General features: G+C 47.0%; 1 pseudogene; it reads right to left on the bottom strand.

The window, feature by feature from the left end:
- Positions 1-2,655: 2,655 nt before the first annotated feature.
- On the bottom strand, positions 2,656-15,513 carry LOC123142430 (uncharacterized; annotated as a pseudogene).
- Positions 15,514-23,136: the final 7,623 nt, after the last annotated feature.

Here is a 23,136-nt window from a genome sequence, read left to right as displayed (position 1 = left end):
ATTTTTTCCAAATATTTTTCGTTTTTTTCTTAATCTCGGGTCACTATGGCTTAATCTCGGGTCAATATGCTTAATCTCAAGTCAAATCGCACTCCGTGGTCAAACTTCCCGAAAGGTCATCCATCCTCACACTACTCCAGCCCAAGCACGCTTAACTTCAAAGTTCTATCCAACCCCAGCACCAGCTCACTTAACAGGCACTTGTTGATATATCAAGCATATCAATCCTATTAAACCTTGTTGATGTCTAGGACTTTGTTCATGTTCATGAGTGTGATGAAATTTTGAAAAAATATTTCAAACTTCCCGGTCATATGACGTGTCATATTTTGAAAACAAATTCCAAAAAAAAAAGTTTTTTTAAACCAATTTTTTTCTGTTACTAGTGGCGCACCTAGCAAATGGTGTGCCACTAGTAAGTTTGAATTTCTTTTCATTTTCCCCCTCTAGATCTTAAAAGCCCCGTATCTTTCGTTCTGTTAGGTTTTTGGGGATATTGAAGATGTTGAACGGTGTTCCCCCCGGTTCAATTCGTATGTAACTTTTCGAGTAGATGGTTTTTCATATAAAAAAACTTTTTAATCCGAGTTCGTATGCAAAAGTTATGCCCATTTTACAAATTCCAGAGAGATTTTGCAAATAAAGTCGAAATTCATATTTGTAAATTTTCCCAACAACTAGACCACATATCACATGGGAAACTTATTTTCTTTTATTTTTTTGACATTTCCATCATTTTCTTTTATTTTTTCTAAAACTGAAAAGGCAGTCCAAGGGGGGGGTGTGCATTTGGTGGAATTTTGGGCCAAAGTTAGTAATGGCGCACCACACCCACGGTGCGCCATTACTAACTTTGAAAAAACATAAAAAAAATTGTTAGTAGTGACGGACCGAGGGTGTGGTGCGCCATTACTAGTTAAAACTAGTAATGGCGCACTGTCCCCTGGTGCGCCATTACTAGTTTTGACAAAAAAATATAAAAAAATTGTTAGTAGTGGTGCACCGAGGATGTGGTGCGCCATTACTAGTTAAACTAGTAATGGCTCACTATCCCCTGGTGTGCCATTACTAGTTTTGAAAAAAGTAAAAAAAATTGTTAGTAGTGGAGCACCGTGGATGTGGTGCGCCATTAGTATTTGGACACTAATGGCGTACCAACACATGGTGCGCCATTAGTATATAGTAGTGGCGCACCACATGTGTGGTGCGCCATTAGTGTCCATATTATCTATAGCCGTTTTCCTAGTAGTGGGACCAACACTCATGAGAGCACTGGCCCGGGGGTTGATTAACAGACCTCCGGTGCTAGCTGGTCCCTATGCAAGTTTTACTTGTTATTAGGCAAATGAATGTTGGATCTCCTCAGGAAAGCTTTACTTTAGACGAAGAAACAAGGGGGAGCCATAAACCCCGACCGCATTAGGAACGCAAAATTCAAGGAACATAACACCGGTATGGCGGAAACTAAGGCGGCAAGAGTGGAACAAAACACCGAGCAAAAAGCCAAGCCTTACACCCTTTACCAAGTATATAGATGCATTAACTAAATAAGAGATATTGTGACATCCCATGATATCCATGTCCCAACATGGAACAACCTGCAATTGCACCTGCAACTAGCAACGCTATAAGAGGGGCTAAGCCAAGCGGTAACATAGCCAAACAACGGTTTGCTAGAAAGGTGGAAAAAGAGTTAGAGGCTTATCATGGAAATTTGGGAGGCTTGATAAACAAGTGGTAGGTAGCGCGACATAGTGATAGCATCGAGACAACTAGCATAGCAAAGATAGTAGAGAGATCCAAGGTAAAGGTCATCTTGCCTGAAATCCCGCTAGAAAGAAGATCGAGTCCATGAAGTAGTCGAACCAACGTAGTCAAACGAATCCTCACAATCGCAACGATACCTGAACTATCGAGAAAAGCACAACCGGAAAGAAGCAAACTTCATGGTAAACCAAGAAGCATCAACATGGCATGATGCACAATTAAATATGATGCATGTCCGGTTTAATGAGGCATGACATGGCAAAGTGCAACAAACAATACTACAAATTAAGTTGCATATTGACAAAACTTCATATTCAATTATTTAGTTCACTCTCGTTTATGTGCTCAGCAATATTAAATCTTGGTTAACATGGCACAAGGTGAGGCATAATAAAACTACCTATCTAGGCAAGTTTAAATGAGGCCGGAACAACAAACAACAATTCCGGAAAAACCCCATGTACATATTTTGGATTTGGTAATGTTATGCCCAAAACCATATTTTATAGTTGTTAAACATACAAAATAAAGCCACCACGTTAATCTATGCATTTTTCTAGATAGGTTACATATAAAGTTTATCTAATTCGGAGCTACAGTTATTTAGTTATGAAATAAAGCATTTAGCATGTTATTTATGCAAAACAAATGCAAACAGCAATTTAAATATTTAAAAAAGGATGAAAATTAGATATTGTGAAAGTAGATGAAATTCTAAGCACTTTTCATATTTGAAGTTTTTACATATGATGCATTGTTATTTAGTTATTAAATGCACGAACTGCAAGGGTTTTCTGTAAAAACTGTAATTCCTGGTTAATTAGTAAACCGCTCCGCGGAAAAAACCGTGAATAGGGCCGAAACTGGAGGGGCTGGGGTGCTTCTCACTCACATTGGGCTGCCGGAGGCGCGCGAAGCCGGGCCGACGTCGCGCTGGCGGGCCAAGGCGAGGCGGGGCATTGGCACGGCGCGGCTGGCCTGCAGCTGCGATGCCCACGCGCGGGGTCGATCCTCCTGAGGACGTGGATGAGGCGCCCGGGAGCTCCTGCTCGATGCTCGTGTGCGTCAAAACGAGGTGGTTTCGCTAAAGCTGACGTGCGAATGGGCCGGCCCAAACGAAGCCTCGAGCGAACGCCGTAACTGAAAAACAAAACGAACGCAATGGGATTCGAACTCCCGACCTATCGATGCATCCTAGCGAAGGTAGATACCTGGGATACTAATTGTGTACGTCTTGAAAACGGCGTTTACTTTAAAGTACCAACCCAAATGGTAGATCCGCGTTTTTTCAACATTTTCAATTAATTATTGGAAAAAAATAAAATAATAAATATGCGAACAATGTTTCGAAAATCGTAAACAAATTTTGAATATTCCTTTTCTTTTAAACATGAACTATGTTTTTCAAAAATTGAACAAAATTCGAAATCTGAATACTTCTTTTTTACTGTGAATAAGTTTTAGAAAGCAAATTTAGAATACACACTGAACATTTTCTTTGTATAGGGCGAACATTATTGAAATACACACAGAAAGTTTTTTAAATATGCTGAACTTTTTTTGAATGCATGCTGAACAAAATTTCTATACACGATGAACATTTTTTATACACACTGAACATTTTTTCAATGAATGGAAACAAATATTCAAAAACACACTGAACATTTTTTTAAATACGATGAACACTTTTTGAATGCATGCTGAAGAAAATTTTTATACATGATGAACATTTTTTATACACTGAACATTTTTTCATTGTATGATGAACATTTTTCTTCAATACAGTGAACAAAAATTGGAATTCAAAACTATTTTTGAAACGTGAACAAAATTCAAAAACATGAACAAAATTTGGAATTTCAAAAACATTTTCTGAAAAGTCAGACGAATTTCGAAATATCTGAACATGTTTTGGATATTTTGAATTTATGGAAAACAAAATAATAAATAGGAAAAAGAAACACCAAAAGTAGAAAAAAGAAAAGAAAAGGGAGAAATGAGAAGAAAAAAGAAAAAAGAAAACGATTAATAAAAGTAATGAAGAAAACCGAAAAAAACCTGTGAAAGAAAACAAAGAAGAATTTTTTCCCAAAACCAGTTCCTCGCTCCTAGTGGGCCGGCCCATATCGTGTAGATCGGTTTCTTTGCTTCAGCGAAGCGGTGACGGCTTGACGCTCGCGAGCGTCATATAGGAATCGCCGCGCCCGCGGTCGTGGTCAACGCTCGAGGACGAGGGTTACTCGTCTCCTCAACGAACAGGAGGCGGACGCAGCAGGGGGTAGCAGGCGCAGGGCTCGGGGACGCAGAGGAGGCGGCAGATCTCGCCGGAGGCGACTGGCGGCAGCGGTCCCTGGCGTTCTGGCGGTAGGGTCCTTGGCCACGGTGTCGGTGTCAAAACCGGCAGATCTCGGGTAGGGGGTCCCGAGCTGTGTGTCATGGATCGATGGGTAACAGGAGACAGGGGACACAATGTTTACCCAGGTTCGGGCCCTCTTAATGGAGGTAATACCCTACTTCCTACTTGATTGATCTTGATGAATATAGAGATTACAAGAGTTGATCTACCTCGAGATCATATGTTGTGGTCAAAACCCTAGAGGTATGATGAGTAATGTCATAATAATCTATCGACTAGCCTGGCCTTGGCTTATATAATGTACCAGAGGCCCAGGATAAAAAGAGTCCTAGCCGAATACGTTGGTGGAGAGGAGTCCTTGTTTTGATCACCAAGTCTTGTGGAATACTCCTTATATGCAGCATGGGCTGCCCGAAGTGGCCCATGAGTGAACCGCCATGGGGGTCCTCGGCCCGATCCACCTGGTCGGGAGACGATTTGGTGAGTACCCTCTAGTCCAGGACACCGTCAGTAGCCCCCTGAACCGGTCTTCAAGTTGGGGACGCTCCTCGATCCTTCCGAACTGTTCTTCATCTTCGGTCGTCGGTCTTGAAAACTGGTTCAACAAATCTTCTCATCTTCGATCTTGAGGATCGCCGAAGTAAATCCGAAGAGTTTACATGTCGGGTATCCGAGGAGCCCCTTTAAGTTATCGACCTTTATCAATGCCTTGTTTATTTTTTACGCCACACCTCGGGTTTGAAGTTGTTCCCATGCGGTGGTGTCCTCTTGCATCCGAGCTCCAACGCCGGACTGCATTCGAGATATCTTTTGCAGCCGAGTGCCAACGCCGGACTATGTCCGAGCTCCAACGCCAGTCTATATCCGAGCTCCAATGCCGGACTATATCCGAGGTGTCATAGATCACCTTGGCTTGAAAAAGTTTAAAGGAGGTTATCTGAGTTAATCTCTGAAAAGTTCTCTATGGAACGAGCCATTCGAATCTGAGCTTTATGCCGGACCACTTCCGAGCTCCAACGATGGTTAGCGTCCGAGGTGTTGTAAACTACCTCGGTCTTTTAAAAGATTGAACGAATTCAGCCGAGCTTAATGCCGGAAATGCCCTCTATGGAGCCAGCCACTGGCGCCCGAGCTTTATGCCGGACTACTTCCGAGGTGGTGCACCACCCCGACCGCAGGCTGAGTTTGTGTGAATATTTTTTATTGGTGCAATTTATTCTCTGCCGAGATATATAGCCAGTATATGTATATCCAGTATATGTATACCCGAGATGCACCTGAAGGAAAACATAAAACTGCTGATCCTAGTAGCCCCTGAGACTCAGGTCGATTTGCAAAATTGGCCTAAGGATCAACTCGTAGCTCGGCAGCATGCGTAGGAATAGAAACGCGGTGTAATATATTAGAAAGAATGATCGGCGAACAGGCCCCTGAAAGAGGGTTGTGAGAAGTCGCCATGATATATTAGCTTCATGCCGGATAAGTCCCAGTTGGTACCTATTGTTGTCCAAGAGGGAGACCGCGAGAGGTGTGGGATAGAGAAGAACCAGAAAAGGAAAGGAGGATAGGAAGTGAGGAGGAAAGGGTCACCGGCGTCGAGGATGTTAGAATAAATCCGACGCCATCGTTGATCATCCGAGGACCAAGCAATCACACGAGCACGACACCGAGATTTATTAACGAGGTTCACCGATATGGCCATATCCCCGAGGCTTGATTATGGGCGCTCCTCCCCATGACATCGCTATAATATGGCACCCGGTCACGCCGACACATGCCGCCGGCTTCCCTTGCGTTCCGGTGCTATTATGTTGGCATAGGTTACATCGTGTGTCTATCCTTGCTATATATGAGAGTCCTATGATACAAGTGTCTTAATAGGACACGACTTCATATCCTATCTAAACACAATACTACTCATAGTCCAACTATAACATATCTTGTACACAATATTCGACACAACTCTAACAAACTCCACCTTGGCGAATATTCTCCACCACCTTGAGTTCGTCAATGCATCAAACTTTCATGTACACTACTAGGAAAAGGGCTATAGATGGAATGGACACTAATGGCGCACCAGACATGTGGTGCGCCATTGCTATATAGCAGTGGCGCCCCATGTGCTGGTGCGCCATTAGTGCGCCATTAGTGTGAAATACACTAATGGCGCACTAGACACAAGGTGCGCCATTAGTAACAATTTTTTATTATTATTTTTCCAAACATACTAATGGCGCACCAGCCACATAGTGCGCCACTACTATATTTTTTTATTTTTTTTTATTTTTTTTGCAAAACTACTAATGGCGCACCAGGGAACAGTGCGCCATTACTAGTTTAAGCTAGTAAGGGCGCACTGCTCCCTGGTGCGCCATTAGTGTCTTTTTTTTGCAAAACTACTACGGCGCCCCCTTGCCCCACCTCCCCTCGCCCCGTCGCCCCACCGTCCCAACCACCCACCACCGCCCCGGAGCCCCTCGCCCCGTCGCCCCCCTCCCCTCGCCGCCTACTTGCCCCACCTCCCCTCGCCCCGTCGCCTCACCGTCCCAACCACCTGCCGCCGCCGACGCCACCCGCCACCGCCCCGGCGCCCCTCGCCCCGTCGCCCCCCTCCCCTCGCCGCCCCCTTGCCCCACCTCCCCTTGCCCCGTCGCCCCACCGTCCCAACCACCCGCCGCCGCCGACGCCACCCGCCATCGCCCCGGCGCCCCACCTCCCCTCGCCCCGTCGCCCCGTCGCCAGAACGGCGCCCCGTCGCCCGATTGGCGCCCCCCTGGTGCCCGGCCGCCCCCACCACCTGCCTGTCGGCCCCTACACCCGCGCCGCCCCCGGAGCCAGGCTCGCCGCCATCCGTTCAAGACCAGGGCTCAAATTACCAACACAGAAGCTGACAATAGCCCATGCTCTAGTTCTGTCCATTCTCTACCACTTCGAGGGTAACTTTTAATTTCAGAAATTTCCGAAGAAACAAGACTACCAAAATATGAACTGTATGATACAATATAGAGCAGACTTGGTGAGTCAAGTTTTAGCTCCTTTCTCCGAACTTCATCTCGTAGCTGACAGTAATCCAAGGCCTGAAATGTCGAATAATATTTTTCAGATAAGTTAAGAAGATCATAGGGCTTCTGTATTTGAGAAATGCACACACCCATATTGTGAAGACATATCAAACTAAAAAAAATTGCGAGCACTTTAAAAGAGGGTCCTCTGTTTCTGTTATTTTCTAATTCACCATGACCACTTTGCACACACGCAGATGTAATCAACATAACAACATCTGTATTCATCAACCTCTGAGATGGACATCAGGAGCCAAATTTGTGAACTGAGATGTTAATTGTGAACCATCTCTTAAGCTTGCCTGCTGAAGTAAGCCACTGTTTTCATGTTCCAACAGGTCAAATTTTCATGCTGGTTCTAGTGATATTTTTCAGCCTGAAATTATTTGTTAACATATAGATATAAAATCATACTGATTGTACAGGAGCTAAAATATCTCAACCCCTTTTTACCGGAAATGATATGGATATCATACTCGTGTATTCAGTGATGGCCTAGTGTACACAAAAGTCAGTCACACACCAAACATTGGGAATGCATAGCCTGTTGGAGTATTCCTTCTTGAGCCAGGCTCGTAGCCTCGTACATTGCTTTCAGTATGGGTGTAGAATCTCTAGCAGATAGTTCACTAGTATAACAACAATGGTCATTGTTTAGTATTTGGCACTTCTGTTTAGGTTAAAACAATGTTATTTTTTTGTTCTTTTGCAAAGATTAGAGTGCAGCAGCCCTGTAGATTGTGATTAATTACTATATGATTCAGTTCTAAATATTTTGTTTTATGATCCCAGTGCAAAGGAATTCATATTTTAGTTTACATCTGTCTATGTAGTGTGTTGTGAAGGCCAAGTTTGAGAAGTGGTGGTGTCGCAGAGCAATCCTCTGCATTGACAGGTACAATGTCCACTCTTCCACATGTCTTAGTTTTTTTAAATGCAATTGCTTCATTGCCATATTACATCATTAACTGTTATATATTCCAAATCGTGTAAAACTTCAATAGGGCAAACCTTATGTGATGATACAGGTTGTTAGTTGCTACTAGAAAGTGTTGAGAGATATTAAAGCGGTGAAACAATTGCTGTCGGGTTTAGCAACTGATATCTTCTTCATCTCCTTTCGCACTGCTTACATGTAAGGTATTGTAGTTTACATAGTTATCTGCAAAAATAGTTGATTATCTATTCTACATAATTTCTAATCTGATGTTTGCATTTCCTAACTGTAGCATTTTTTTCTCAGACCAAGACAAATGAAATCGACTAAAGAAAGAAATAGCATTTACCAATTACCACTAACCATGGCACTAATGTTTCACCTTAGATCATATGTTTGTTCTCTGATACACATGTGGGAAACCTTCTAAACAACAACCTATTGGTAGTTGTTCTTTGTATTGTGGAATACATCGCATGTTTTATAAATTGGGTCAGATGTAGAATTAGTCGATGTATACTCCTGGTACTAATTGGTCTCTTCTGCTGCTTATCAGAGATGGGGGGAAGTAGCCACTGCCGCTCTGCCTCACCGGAGTACGAGTTGGATGCTTTCGAGTTCTTCAGTGTCATACTTGGGACTTCAGTATCAGCCACGAGGCAGGTATATTAAACGAGAGATCTCCCCTTCACCCATCTCATTATGATAACTCTGTTGTTTGGTACATCACTCCTTGTCCCAAATTGCAGAGGCTGCCTGACAGTTTTATGAACATGTTGGGTGAAGATCCGCCAGATAATGTGAAGCTCCGACAGGCCGGCAGCGGGGTTCGCAGGCTGTGGGACGTGGAGTTGGTGATCGAGGAGGGCCACATGTACCTGTGCCGTGGGTGGGAGAAGTTCTACAGTGCCTACGACCTGCGGACCGGGTACTTTCTTCTCTTCAGGTACGACGATGACACCACAATGCTCATCGTGAAGGTTTTCCACACGACTATGTGTCCCATGCGCTACGCTGACGACGAAGAAGCCAGTGCGTTCTGCCTCTTCTTATTCCTCTACATTTGGCATTGTCTCACATCGATTGTTAACGGCCGTTGTTGCATTTGGACAGGCAATGGGAGCAGCAGCAGGGACACTGGCTACAGCCAAAGCAGCAGCGATTATGGCTGTAGCAAAAGCAACAACGATTCTGGCTTTAGCGAAAGCAGCAGCGATTCTGGCAGCAGCAAAGACAGCAAGAAGGATGATCTGGACTGGAGTGGGGGAGAAGAGGAGCAGAGTGGGGATGAGGAGCTGCAGGATCACGATGGGCATCAGGCTGAGGATGACCTAGCGCTGCTGGTGGCTGACCAAGGGCAAGAGATGGTGGTGGCTGACCATGGGCAAGAGATGGTGGTGGCTGACCATGGGCAAGAGATGGTGGTGGCTGAGGATGACCTAGCGATGGTCGTGCCCGTCCTGCCTGAAGGTGGCCTCGCGATGGTGGTGGTGCCTGACAATGACCACGCACCGGTGGTGGCGCCGGCGATCACACAGCTGGGCGACATGACCACGCCAATTGTGGTAGAAGACTACATCCCATAGCTGCCTCCACCGCCTCGCCGCTCTTGGCGCATCAGGCTGAGGAAGGAGAAGGAGAAGAACAATGAGAACTGAACTATGTGAAACTTTTGTAATATGGTGTTGGATGGATAACGGTGTTGGATGAACAATGTGAAACTTTTGTAATATGTAACGATGGAACTATGTGTTGGCTATGTATGTATATATGATGAAACTTGTGTGTTGGATATGATTGTTATATGGATGCTTGTTGTATATATATGTGTTGGATATCTCATATGTGAAATAGTGACCTGAGATTAAGAAAAAACGATTTTTTTTAAAAAAATTTGTTACTAATGGCGCACTTCCGTGTGGTGCGCCATTAGTATACCAGTTACTAATGGTGCACCTGTGGGATACTAATGGCGCACCCACGGTGCGCCATTACTAAAATATTCTAGTGGCGTGGTGCTAGTGGCGCACCAGTAGTGCGCCATTACTAGGCAAAACTGGTGCGCCACTAGTAAGCCTTTTTCTAGTAGTGGTACATTGAACTTGAGCTTATCCCATGAGTACCGCTGCTACTCCAAAGACTCCATGTGAGTCCACCTGCTACTTGTAGTCCCTCCTTTTCTTGACCACAGTCAACACTCGAGCAAAATTAAGTTCCTTGTTACTCTAGTTTGTGCTCCCAACTTCAAGAGTACCCGTCCAATGCCATCACACACTGATCACTGACCTGCGTGAAAGCGAACAACTCACATATTGGGTGTTACACATAAGAGTTACTTGAACTCAACATCACCGCTCTTCCTTGACCACCTGTCTGAAACTTGAAGAAATTTCACCATTGCTTATAGTCATCCCGAGTCAAATTCACAGTTGTCTCACCACATGTATGACCACGAGAGCCCTGTCCCGTCTCCATGCCCCATGCGCGCCGCACGCGTCGCCGCTATTACCGCATCGAGCCTCCGCTGTCCTGGTCGAGTCTTAAGGGTCGCAAACCCACACCATCAACCCCACTGCAGAGTACCACCGATCATCACCGACCGATGACGAGTTTCACGCTTCCATCAGACCATTGGGCTCCAGTCAAACTATGTGTCACTCGCTTTTTCCTCGCTGAATAGGCTTCGACTCTCTGTGCACTTACGCCGTAGCCCCTCAACCCTGTCCACCTTCAACATGACTCCATGGTAGATGATCAGTCCACCCACGCGCCCCGTCGACTTCAAGCATTGTGTGTACATCAACTTGAATCAACCCCGCGCCATAGTCTTGTCGAAGCCACAAGCACTCGGGCCAGTGACACATGTTTCCACGCCCAGAAGTTGGTCACCATCAGCATCACGCTCCTATGTCGCCGTCACCGATTCCACCACTGTCTTCCATACCAACCGATTTGTGTCGATCCCGTCAGACCATCTACACTAGTAGAAAAAGGGCCTATTGTCCTGGTTCGTAAGTCCATTTGTCGCGGTTCTTGAACCGGGACTAAAGGGTCGTTACTAAAGCCCAAGGCCGTTAGTCCCGGTTCTTACACGAACCAGGACAGATGGGCCTCCACGTGGCCGGTGCTGCGAGCCCAGGCAGGAGGGCCTTTGGTCCTGGTTGGTGGCACCAACCGGGACCAAAAGGCATCCACGTGCCAGTTGTTCAGGGGCTAGGGTTTTTGTTTTTTTTTCTGAAAGGGGGGAGGATTTGGGGGTTTTGTATGGTTAATTAAGGTGTTTCATATATTGTGTTAGGTAGCTACTCAATTAATGGAGAGAAGTGTCCTCTCTTATCTCCGTGCTTGGTCGACGCTGCGTACTATACGTATAGAGAGGCCCTCGACACGCTAACTAGTAAGAAAATGAAGGAAACCATTAAGTACAGAAATTCGTCATGCATACCGAGAGAAGTGATCGACCTCTCCTTCTCCGAGAGATTGGTCGAACAACAAGTTTTCGTATTATCTATCCGACGCTACTGGCTACATACATATACAATATGTAAGATCTCTTACAATCCCCTAGCATCTGAACTCAAGTTCCACATGGTATTCTCCGGCTTTATTGATGACGTGGTCAAGAAAGAATCCCGCCAATTCCTCTTGAATTGCTTTCATGCGATCTTCTGGTAGGAGTTCATTCCGCATCTGCCACGTCTAATTTGAAGGAGGTTAATACATATATATGAATGAAACTCAACAGAAATGGTGGTGTGATAAAATGAAATTGTGAATATTATTGCATACGCACTTCATATTGTCTTTTAGAGTAGCCCCGCTTATCTTTGCAAGTCGCGTTGTAGATGAACTCGCACACGTAGCATCCACAGTAATCATTCCCTTGTTCCTGCCACAAGCACTTTACGAGAAATAGAGGTCAATCAAACTGATAAGGAAGCATTATAAATGGCATTGATGAAAGTAGCTAGAATCAACGGGAGATGCGCGGAAGTAGCTAGCTAGTAGTACTTACTTTTGGGTATGTATATCGCAGCTCCCTCAGCAGTCCCAGAGCTTCTGCGGTGAACTTTTTCCAAACCCTGCAAGACAAAGAAAATAATTATTACTTGAGATATCATGAAATGAACAAAAAGTTGCAGATATGGTGCGATAATGATCGATTGAACTTACTTGTTAACAATTTTAGTCATGTCCGGATATTTCTCGGGGTCTTTTCGTCTCGAGTCTAAGACGATTACTAGTCCCAGCTCAAGCTTAATCTCCAGGAGAATATAGTGGAAGCTGCGCACGCATGCATAACTCATCAATTAATTACATTACTATATCCTCGAGTAATAAGGGAAACCGAATATGCACAAGACAGTAACACTCACTTGAAGTTGTGAGGAAAGAGTATTTTATCTTTGTTTTGATTTATTACCAACAATTTGAGCAAGTTTGCCTCAGTGTCTTTGGCATTCTTTTTAACCGTAAATTCATCTATGAGATTTGTGTTAATGAACCCAATATCATACATTTTTGCTTTTCTGCACTCGACGATCATCAATCTGCATAATATAGTGAGTATAATTATAAATACATGCAATGAAAGAGCTGAGCTATATATAGAGACTTAATGACAGAAGTAGTACTTATAGACAGTAGCAAGTGACCATTAATTTATCAAGGGCCTTTTGATTGAAAAACGGGAAGATCTCCTCAAATGGAATAGACAACAGATCAATTCCAACGAGGTCGTGCTCCTCTTTAACTCTCAGCGTCAAAGTATTCATCCCCCCAGACTCTCTACAGGTTTCCATGTACCAATCATGCAATCTTCGCATCATCGTTGTTAGAGATTTTTCATCTTTGACGAGAGGCTTCCCATAATGGTATTTGTGTTCGTCCACCTCAAAGAAATCATAATGTACATCGTCGAGCAGGTAATCTCCAAGATTGGTATAACCGGCACCATCCTCGGATCATTAGCGACGATATCGCTAGACACCTTGAGCAGGGGGCACGATTGGTTCGCTTGTTCGCCGAGCTGGGCAATTTTTTTCCCAGCTCGTCGTTCTGCTAACCTTTGATCACTGATAGTACTTCCTGACCGCTCCACTTCGATATATACCTTTTCAGTAATGCACTCATAGTTGGTTTTCAGCGGAGACTTTGGTGGTTTCCTCAGGGCATCCATAGTGCGCTTTGCTTTCACCAGATCTACCTTCTCCTCCGGAGGTCGATGTTTCTTTGCTTTGACCCCATCGAAGAAGTCCTTCACTTCGGTTTCCACGATCTTCCCGTTTTCCTCCATGGTCCTCTCGTATGGTAACTTCTCTAGAGGCTTGAGAGATGGACCGAATCTGTATTGCCTCCCGCCTCTGGCTGTACTGCTACATGCCGGAGCAGACAGAGCGGCTGCGGCTGTTTTCTTTCGTTGCTTACAAGGCGGAGGAGAAGGACTACGATGCGCCAGAGCAGCCGGAGCGGCAGCGGGTCTCTTCCGCCCTTGCTGGCGAGGCGGAGAAGGAGGAGGCTGGCTGCGCGGGCGCGCCGGCGCAGGCGGAGAAGGAGGCGGAGTGCCGCCACGCGCCGGAGAAGGAGGCTGAGTGCCCTGATCACTCGCCGGAGGAGGAGGCGGAGTGCCTTGACTCGCCTGTGGAGGAGGAGGAGGCCGAGGCGTCCAGTTCGGAAGGTTGATGAGCTCCTTCCGTCATAGGCATGGAGTCTTCAGAGAAGAACCCAGCCGAGTCTACCCTTCACCCATAGGGTGGTCAAGCTCGAGGTCCTCAAATCCGTCCGTTATTTCATCCACCATCACCCTAGCATATCCTTCTGGAATCGGCCGGCAGTGATAGGTTGCGCCAGGTTCAGGAGGTGCAACAGAGCCAACAGCTGCCTTGACTTTCAATTTCATCCATTGCGTCATAAGGTGGCAATGTTGAGACTCCGTGATAGCATCCACGGGGTAGCTAGCAGGAGCCATGAAGACAGGCTCCTGCTGAAGCAGCTCAGTGGAAGCCATGCTGCTTCTCCGCTGAGATGGCGGGGTAGCTTCGGGGGAAGCTTCGACTGGTCGTTCGCTGCGATTTGCTTCTCGTTCCTCTATCGCTTGTACCCTTACGTGCAGCGCGTGCAGTTGGGTATGCACCACTTTCTTCCTCCTCTCCTGGCATTTGTAATCTCCTGCGTCCGGAAACCTAGCCTTCCACGGAACAGAGCCTGGCGTGCCTCGTGTCCGTCCAGGGTGCTCAGGATTCCCGAGGGCCATTGTAAGCTCGTCGTTCTCTGTGTCTGGAACGAACGTCCCTTGCTACATCGATATACTCCTGAAGCCTCGTGACGGGTAGTCTCAGTTGCTTGTTCGTCCAAACGCACTTCCCAGATACAGGGTCCAAGGTTCCGCCAACCCCGAAGAACCAAGTCCGGCAATGGTCTGGCCAGTTCAATGTCTCTGGTTCGACCCTTTTATCAACCAGGTCATTCTCAGCCTTGGCCCACAACGGCGGCCGGGCTTTGAGGTAGCCACTTGACCCCGTGCGACGGTGAAGCTTCTTCTTCGCAGCAGTTTTCTTGTTTGTCGCTGACATCTTCTTACTATTGTCTGATGTCTTGTGGGCCACAAATGCGGGCCAGTGATCTCTGATCTTCTCATACCGGCCGGTGAATTCTGGTGTCTTGTCTTGGTCGACAAACGATGTTTTCAGCTCATTCTTCCACCTCCTGAATAGTTCTGCCATCTTCTTAAGAGCATGATACTTGATCAATTGCTCTTTAACTGGCTTCTCCGGATCCTCCTCTGGCGGTAGGGTGAAATTTGCCTTCAGCGCGGTCCAAAGATCATCTTTTTGCATATCGTCGACATAAGACACCTCAGGGTCTTCCTTCATAGGCTTAAACCATTGGTGGATGCTGATCGGGATCTTGTCCCTACCAAGAACCCCGCACTGAGCAGCAAATGCTTCCTTTGTCCGAATGGGTTCAATCGGCATGCCATCGCGCGTGATTGCTGTGATCTCAAACCTTTCATCCGAGCACAACTTTTTCTTTGGGCCTGATCTCTTTACCGAAGTTGTGCTCGATCCGGAGGGCTAGATAAAAGAAGAAAGACGAGAGTTAATTAATATGTGTACATACCAAAACAATGAATGCATTAATTAGCTGGTCAGCACAGGCTTAACTAATATATATACCTGGCCAGACTCGGTTCGGTCACCAGAGCCGTCATCACGGTCTCCTTCTTGCACCAGCATTGGGTCACCGGAGCCATCATAATCATAGCCTGCTTCTTCACCCTATCCTTCCAAACCATCCGTGTCGTTGAGAAACGACAAGACGACATCACTTCCTTGTGCCATTATGTCCCCCAACACCGCTTCTGTTGCTTCGTCTTGGGGGTGCTCCATAGTTTCTGCAAATATTTACAGCATGGCAATTATTTTCAAGCCTGACAGATGGATATATTAGTGGCAAACGTAGAACTAGCTAGCTAATCACAATAAGGAATCATATAATTAGTGGCCTCGACGCTGCTTCTCTAGGATTTGGGGTGGCCTCGGCAACGCTTCAAGGGTTTGGGGTGGCCTCGACAACGCTTCAAGGGTTTGGGGTGGCCTCAACGACAACGCTCTTTTAACTTGGTAAATTTGGGTGGCCTCGAGAGAGTTTGTCGGGTAGGGGCGCGGCGGGAGGGGGTAGGAGACCAACATCATTTTTTTCTAGGGTTTGGGTGTCCTCGAGAGTTTTGGTCGAGCGACAGGGCCGGGGGGTGGGTATAAGTTATCACGGTCGAGAGGGGGTATATATATCGACTGCCCCTCATGTCGAAGTTATCCGGGAGGGGGTTATATCGACAACGACGACATACATACATGGGAAAATATTGTTATCGGGGAGGGGGTATATCGACCCCCCCTTGCGTTGAAGTTATCGGGACGGGGTATATCGACAACGACATACCCGATAAAAAATAAGAAGACGAAGAAGAAATAAAAAGAGGAGTAGAAGAAAGGAATAGAGGATAAGATTGAAGAAAAAAAAGAAGAATAAAAAGAGGAGAAGAAGAGAAAATAGAATATTTTCTATTTTCTCTTCTTCTCCTCTATTCCTTTCTTCTTCTCCTCTTCTTTTTCTTCTTTTTTCCTCTTCTTATTTATTTCTCCTCTTCTTCCTCTCCTCTTCTTGTCCTTTCTTCCTCTTCTTATCTTCGGATTTCCTCCCATTCTTTTTCTTCTTCTTCCTTTCCTAGCTAGATATATAAAACTTTTCTAAAAATGTAACTTTTGCATATATAAAAGTTTTTCTTCTTCTTCCTTCTTCCTTCTCTTCCTTCTTCCTAAATATATAAAACTTTTCTAAAAATGAAACTAACCTAAAATGTACTAAACCAGAGAAAATACATAGATAAAAATTTTCTAAAAATCTAACTTTTACATATATGAACATATATACACAGAGAACATACATACATATATACATTTTTATAAAAAAGAAAAAAACAAATCATCATATATATGAACAAAAAAGCTGGAAAAAGGACATATAATCTAAAAATCTAACTTTTGCAGGGCCGCGGGCTCGGGGCAGGGGCGACGACGATGATGGGGGCGGGCCGGGGCAGGGGCGCGGGTGTGACGCCCAGATAATTAAGCTACAGTGATCCCCCATTAATGATGCCACGTCACCACAATTACTGTTGATAGTCTGGTGAGGATTTAAATCTCGTCCAAATTCAAATTTAAAATAAAATTAAACTGTAGAAGTTTTCAAACTTTTGAACTAAAATGTTCTAGAGATGACAAATAATGCATAGGAATTATGGTGAAGAACCCAAATTTAAATAAAATATTTAAATGCACTAATATGATTTGAACAGTAGCAAAACAACTATTTAAACACCTTTGGTATTTTAGAAAATATTAACCTCTTTTATATTGGGGTAAAACTTTGTAAGGTAGTGGGTTGTTCTGAAACATTGTTCTAGGAGCTATCATCATATTTTACTATACCAAATAAAATTAAAATAGTAAAAAGCAAAGAAGAAAATGGAAATGAAACAGAAAAATAAAAATAGGAAGAGAGCCCCCCCTTTTCGCTGGGCCTTGGCCCAGCTGGCCGAAACCAGTCAGGTAGGCCCACATGGTGCCCCTGTATAACCCCCACCCCACTAACCCTAGAGCCCGCTACCCCCACTCGCCCCCACTTCTCCTCCCTCCCCCCACGTCGCTCTTTCCTTCTCCCCCCGATCCCGATCTGGATCGGGAAGGGGGGAACCAACCACACCGACGCCGCCGACGATTCCCGTCGCTACCTCGTCGGCGCCCCTCGCCGGATCGCTCCTCCATCGCCAACGCTGCCTCGTGGCCTCCTCCCCTGCGTCGTCGTCGTCCCCGACATCCTCCCCGCGCCCCACTGCCCTATCCCTACGGCCCCCGTGAGCTACCCCTCCTCCTCTCCCCCCCTCACGCGCACGCGCTCACGCTGTGGCCTCCTTCCAATGGCCCCGCCTCGCTCTGCCGCTTCTGCTCGCGTCGTCTCGCACAGGGCCGCATCCGGCGCCCCGCCACCCACTGCCACCTACCTCACCGCCCCGCCTTCGCCCCTGCCGCGCCGCCCGCATCCGCCCCCTGGCCGGTCACCGCTGCTGCGCGCCCGCATCCGCGTTTGGCCGCGCCCCAGCTCGCCGGCGCGCGCCCACGCCCCACCACACGCCCCTGCTCCCCTCGTCCCGCTTTGCCGCGGCCTCCGCCTTACCGCGCGCGCACGCGTCGCGCCCCCTGCTGCCGAGCGCGCTGCCCCCAACAGCTCTGGCCGCGGTCATGGCCGCCGGCGCCAAGCCGCGCGCACCGCATGTTGCACGTCTCCCCGCAGCGCCCTATCAGGCGGGCTAGCGCTCGTCGCCTGGCTTCGCCCGACGCCCGTAACCCGTTTGCCCGCTAGGCCGCCGGGCCTATGACAAGGGGCCCCACCCCAGAATGTTTTTATTCAAAAAAGAGAATCAAAAAGAAATAATAAATAAATAAAAATATTAATTAATTAATTAACTAAATTAATTAACTTTATTAATTGTGTTTAATTAAACTAATAACTAATTAACCTAATTAACTACTATAGTTAACTAAACTAATCTGTTAACTAAACTCATTAACCTGGTTAGTTAGTTAGCAGTTAATGACATGCGGGACCCACACGTCAGTGACCCAGTCAACACCTCTGTTCACTGCTGACATCATGCTGACGTCGTGCTGATGCAATAATGCTATTTTCAAATTAATTTAATAATAATAATTTAAAAATTGATTAAGTCTTTGAAAATTAATATAAAATAATCTGTAGCTCGGATGAAAATACTTTGTACATGAACGTTGCTCAGAACGACGAGACGAATCCGGATACGCAGCCCGTTCGTCCGCCACACACCCCTAGCATAGCGAACACGCAACTTTCCCCCTCCGGTTCATCTGTCCGAAAACGCGAAACATCGGGGATACTTTCACGGTTGTTTCCCCCCTTCGCTGGTATCACCTACTACCGCGTTAGGGCACACCTAGCACCGTTCATTGTCATGTCATGCATCGTCATGCATATGTTTGCTTTTATATTTATTGTTTCTTCCCCCTCTTCACTCGCTAGACACTGAGACCGACGCCGCTGCTACCTAGTACGACTACGGTGTTGACGACCCCTCCTTCTCGGCTGAGCTTCCAGGCAAGCCCCCCCCCCCTTGATCACCAGATATCGCCTATTCCTTCTCTCTACTGCTTGCATTAGAGTAGTGTAGCATGTTACTGCTTTCGGTTAATCCTATTCTACTGCATAGCCTGTCATTGTTGCTACAATTGTTGATACCTTTACCTGCTATCCTAATGCTTAGTATAGGATGCTAGTGATCCATCAGTGGCCCTACACTCTTGTCCGTCTGCCATGCTATACTACTGGGCCGTGATCAATTCGGGAGGTGGTGGCTGAAGCGGCATATGCTATATACTTTATACTGTTACATTACTTATGATATTGTTCGGAAATGGGGGCTGAAGGGGTAGGTGGCTCCATCCCGGTAGTGGTGGGCTTGGGTTCCCGACGGTTACTTTGTGGCGAAGCGACAGGGCAGGTTGAGACCACCTAGAAGAGAGGTGGGCCAGGCCCTGGTCGGCGTCCACGGTTACTTTAAAATAACACGCTAAACGAGATCTTGGTATTTGATCTGAGTCTGGCCACTGGCCTATACGCACTAACCAACTACACGGGAACAGTTATGGGCACTCGACGTCCTGGTATCAGCCGAAGCCTTCTTGACGTCAGCGACTGAGCGGCGCGCGCCGGATTGGACTGGAATGCCTGCTCTTGTATTAGGGAGGCTAGGTCTGCTTCCGGCCGCCCTCGCAACGTGCAGGCGTGCAATGGGCGATGGGCCCAGACCCCTGCGCCATAGGATTTAGACCGGCGTGCTGACCTCTCTGTTGTGCCTAGGTAGGGCTGTGACGTGTTGATCTTCCAAGGCCGGGCATGACCCAGGAAAGTGTGTCCGGCCAAAGGGGATCCAGCTAGTTGGGTAATGTGGTGCACCCCTGCAGGGAAGTTTATCTATTCGAATAGCCGTGATCTTCAGTAACAGGACGACTTGGAGTTGTACCTTGACCTTATGAAAACTAGAACCAGATACTTAATAAAACACACCCTTCCAAGTGCCAGATACAACCCGGTGATTGCTCTCTCACAGGTCGACGAGGAGAGGATCGTTGGGTTAGGATTATGCTATGCGATGATACTTGGTGAACTTGCCATCTACTCTATTCTACATGCTGCAAGATGGAGGCTGCCAGAAGCGTTGTCTTCGATAGGACTAGCTATCCCTCTCTTATTCTGGCATTCTGCAGTTCAGTCCACCGATATTGCCCCTTTACACAGATACCCATGCATATGTAGTGTAGATCCTTGCTTGCGAGTACTTTGGATGAGTACTCACGGTTGCTTTTCTCCCTCTTTTCCCCCTTTCCATTCTACCTGGTTGTCGCAACCAGATGCTGGAGCCCAGGAGCCAGACGCCATCGTCGACGACGACTCCTACTACACCGGAGGTGCCTACTACTACGTGCAGGCCGCTGACGACGACCAGGAGTAGTTTAGGAGGATCCCAGGCAGGAGGCCAGCGCGTCTTTGGATCTGTATCCCAGTTTGTGCTAGCCTTCTTAAGGCAAACTTGTTTAACTTATGTCTGTACTCAGATATTGTTGCTTCCGCTGACTCGTCTATGATCGAGCACTTGTATTCGAGCCCTTGAGGCCCCTGGCTTGTATTATGATGCTTGTATGACTTATTTTATATTTAGAGTTGTGTTGTGATATCTTCCCGTGAGTCCCTGATCTTGATCGTACACGTTTGCGTGTATGATTAGTGTACGATTGAAGCGGGGGCGTCACAGCGGGTGACGGCGATGGCGACGAGAGCGACGACGATGGTGGGGGCGGGCCAGGGCAGGGGCGCGGGCGACGGCGACGGCGCGGTCGGTCCGGGGCAGGGGCGCGGGCGATGGCAGGCTAGGGCAGGGGCGCGAGCGACGGCGACGACGACGAGAGCGACGGCGATGGCGAGGCGGGGCAGGGCAGGGGCGCGGGAGACGGCGACGGCGGATAGCGTCGGGGCAGCCTGGCAGCGTCGATGTGCTCGGCGTTGATACGTCTCCAACGTATCTATAAATTTTGATTGCTCCATGCTATATTATGTACTATTTTGGACATTATTGGGCTTTATTATTCACTTTTATATTATTTTTGGGACTAACCTATTAACCGGAGGCCCAGCCCAGAATTGCTGTTTTTTGCCTATTTCAGAGTTTCACAGAAAAGGAATATCAAACGGAGTCCAAACGGAATGAAACCTTCGGGAACGTGATTTTTAGGAAGAATATAATCTAGGAGACTTGGATCCTATGTCAAGAAACAAAAGAGGAGGCCACGAGGTAGGGGGCGTGCCTACCCCCCCAGGGAGCGCCCTCCACCCTCGTGGTGTTGGGGAACGTAGCAATAATTCAAAATTTTCCTACGTATCACCAAGATCAATCTAGGAGATGCTAGCAACGAGAGAGTGGGAGTGCATCTTCATACGCTTGAAGATCGCTAAGCGGAAGCGTTACAAGAACGCGGTTGATGGAGTCGTACTCGCGGCGATTCAAATCGCGGAAGATCCGATCTAGCGCCGAACGGACGGCGCCTCCGCGTTCAACACACGTACAGCCCGGGGACGTCTCCTCCTTCTTGATCCAGCAAGGGGAGAGGAGAAGTTGAGGGAGAACTCCAGCAGCACGACGGCATGGTGGCAATGGAGCTCGTGGTTCTCCGGCAGAGCTTTGCTAAACACTACGGAGGAAGAAGAGGAGGTGTATGAGGAGGGAGGGCTGCGCCAGGGAAGAGGTGCGGCTGCCCTCCCACCCCTCCACTATATATAGGGGCAAGGGGAGAGGGGGAGGCGCCCTAGGGTTTCCCCTAGGGGCCGGCGGCCAAGCAGATTGGATCTCCCTAGGGAAAATCCTAGGGAGACTTGCCCCCCAAGCCAAGCAGGTGGAGGCTTGCCTCCCAAGCCAGGTGGAGGCGCCCCACCTCCCCAAGTAACGTGGGAAAGGATGTGGGGGGCGCACCACCCCTTAGTGTGCTGGTTTGCCCCTTCCCCTTTGGCCCATGAGGCCCTCCAACACTTGCCGGGGCTCCCGAAACACCTTTCGGTCATGCTGGCCATAGCCTGGTACCCTCGGAACACTTTCGGACTCCAATACCCTTTGTCCAATATATCGATCTTCACCGCCGGACCATTCCGGAACTCCTCGCGATGTCCGGGATCTCATCCGGGACTCCGAACAACCTTCGGTAACCACATACTATTTCCCATAACAACTGTAGCGTCACCGAACCTTAAGTGTGTAGACCCTACGTGTTCGGGAACCATGCAGACATGACGAGGACACCTCTCTGCCCAATAACCAATAGCGGGATCTGGATACCCATATTGGCTCCCACATGTTCCACGATGATCTCATCGGATGAACCACGATGTCGGGGATTCAATCAATCCCGTATGCAATTCCCTTTGTCTATCGGTATGTTACTTGCCCGAGATTCGATCGTCGGTATCACAATACCTCGTTCAATCTCGTTACCGGCAAGTCTCTTTACTCGTTCCGTAACGCATGATCCCGTGGCTAACTCATTAGTCACATTGAGCTCATTATGATGGTGCATTACCGAGTGGGCCCAGAGATACCTCTCCGTCATACGGAGTGACAAATCCCAGTCTCGATTCGTGCCAACCCAACAGACACTTTCGGAGATACCTGTAGTGCACCTTTATAGTCACCCAGTTACGTTGTGACGTTTGGTACACCCAAAGCATTCCTACGGTATCCGGGAGTTGCACAATCTCATGGTCTAAGGAAATGATATTTGACATTAGAAAAGCTCTTAGCAAACGAACTACACGATCTTGTGCTATGCTTAGGATTGGGTCTTGTCCATCACATCATTCTCCTAATGATGTGATCCCGTTATCAATGACATCCAATGTCCATGGTCAGGAAACCATAACCATCTATTGATCAACGAGCTAGTCAACTAGAGGCTTACTAGGGACATGTTGTGGTCTATGTATTCACACATGTATTACGGTTTCCAGTTAATACAATTATAGCATGAACAATAGACAATTATCATGAACAAGGAAATACAATAATAACCATTTTATTATTGCCTCTAGGGCATATTTCCAATAGTCTCTGACTTGCACTAGAGTCAATAATCTCGTTCACATCACTATGTGATTGTAATGAATCTAACACCCATTGGTGTTTTATCATATCACGCTTGTGAGAGAGGTTACTAGTCAACGGGTCTGCAACATTCAGATCCGTGTGTGCTTTACAAATCTCTATGTCATCTTGTAGATGCAGCTACCACGCGCTACTTGGAGCTATTCCAAATAACTGCTTTACTATACGAATCCGGTTTACTACTCAGAGTCATCCAGATTAGTGTCAAAGTTTG

The sequence above is a fragment of the Triticum aestivum genome, chromosome 6D (assembly GCF_018294505.1).
Source record: "Triticum aestivum cultivar Chinese Spring chromosome 6D, IWGSC CS RefSeq v2.1, whole genome shotgun sequence".
NCBI lineage: Eukaryota > Viridiplantae > Streptophyta > Magnoliopsida > Poales > Poaceae > Triticum > Triticum aestivum.
Note: the sequence above shows the minus strand (reverse complement) of the source record. Positions and strands in the feature narration are given on the sequence as shown.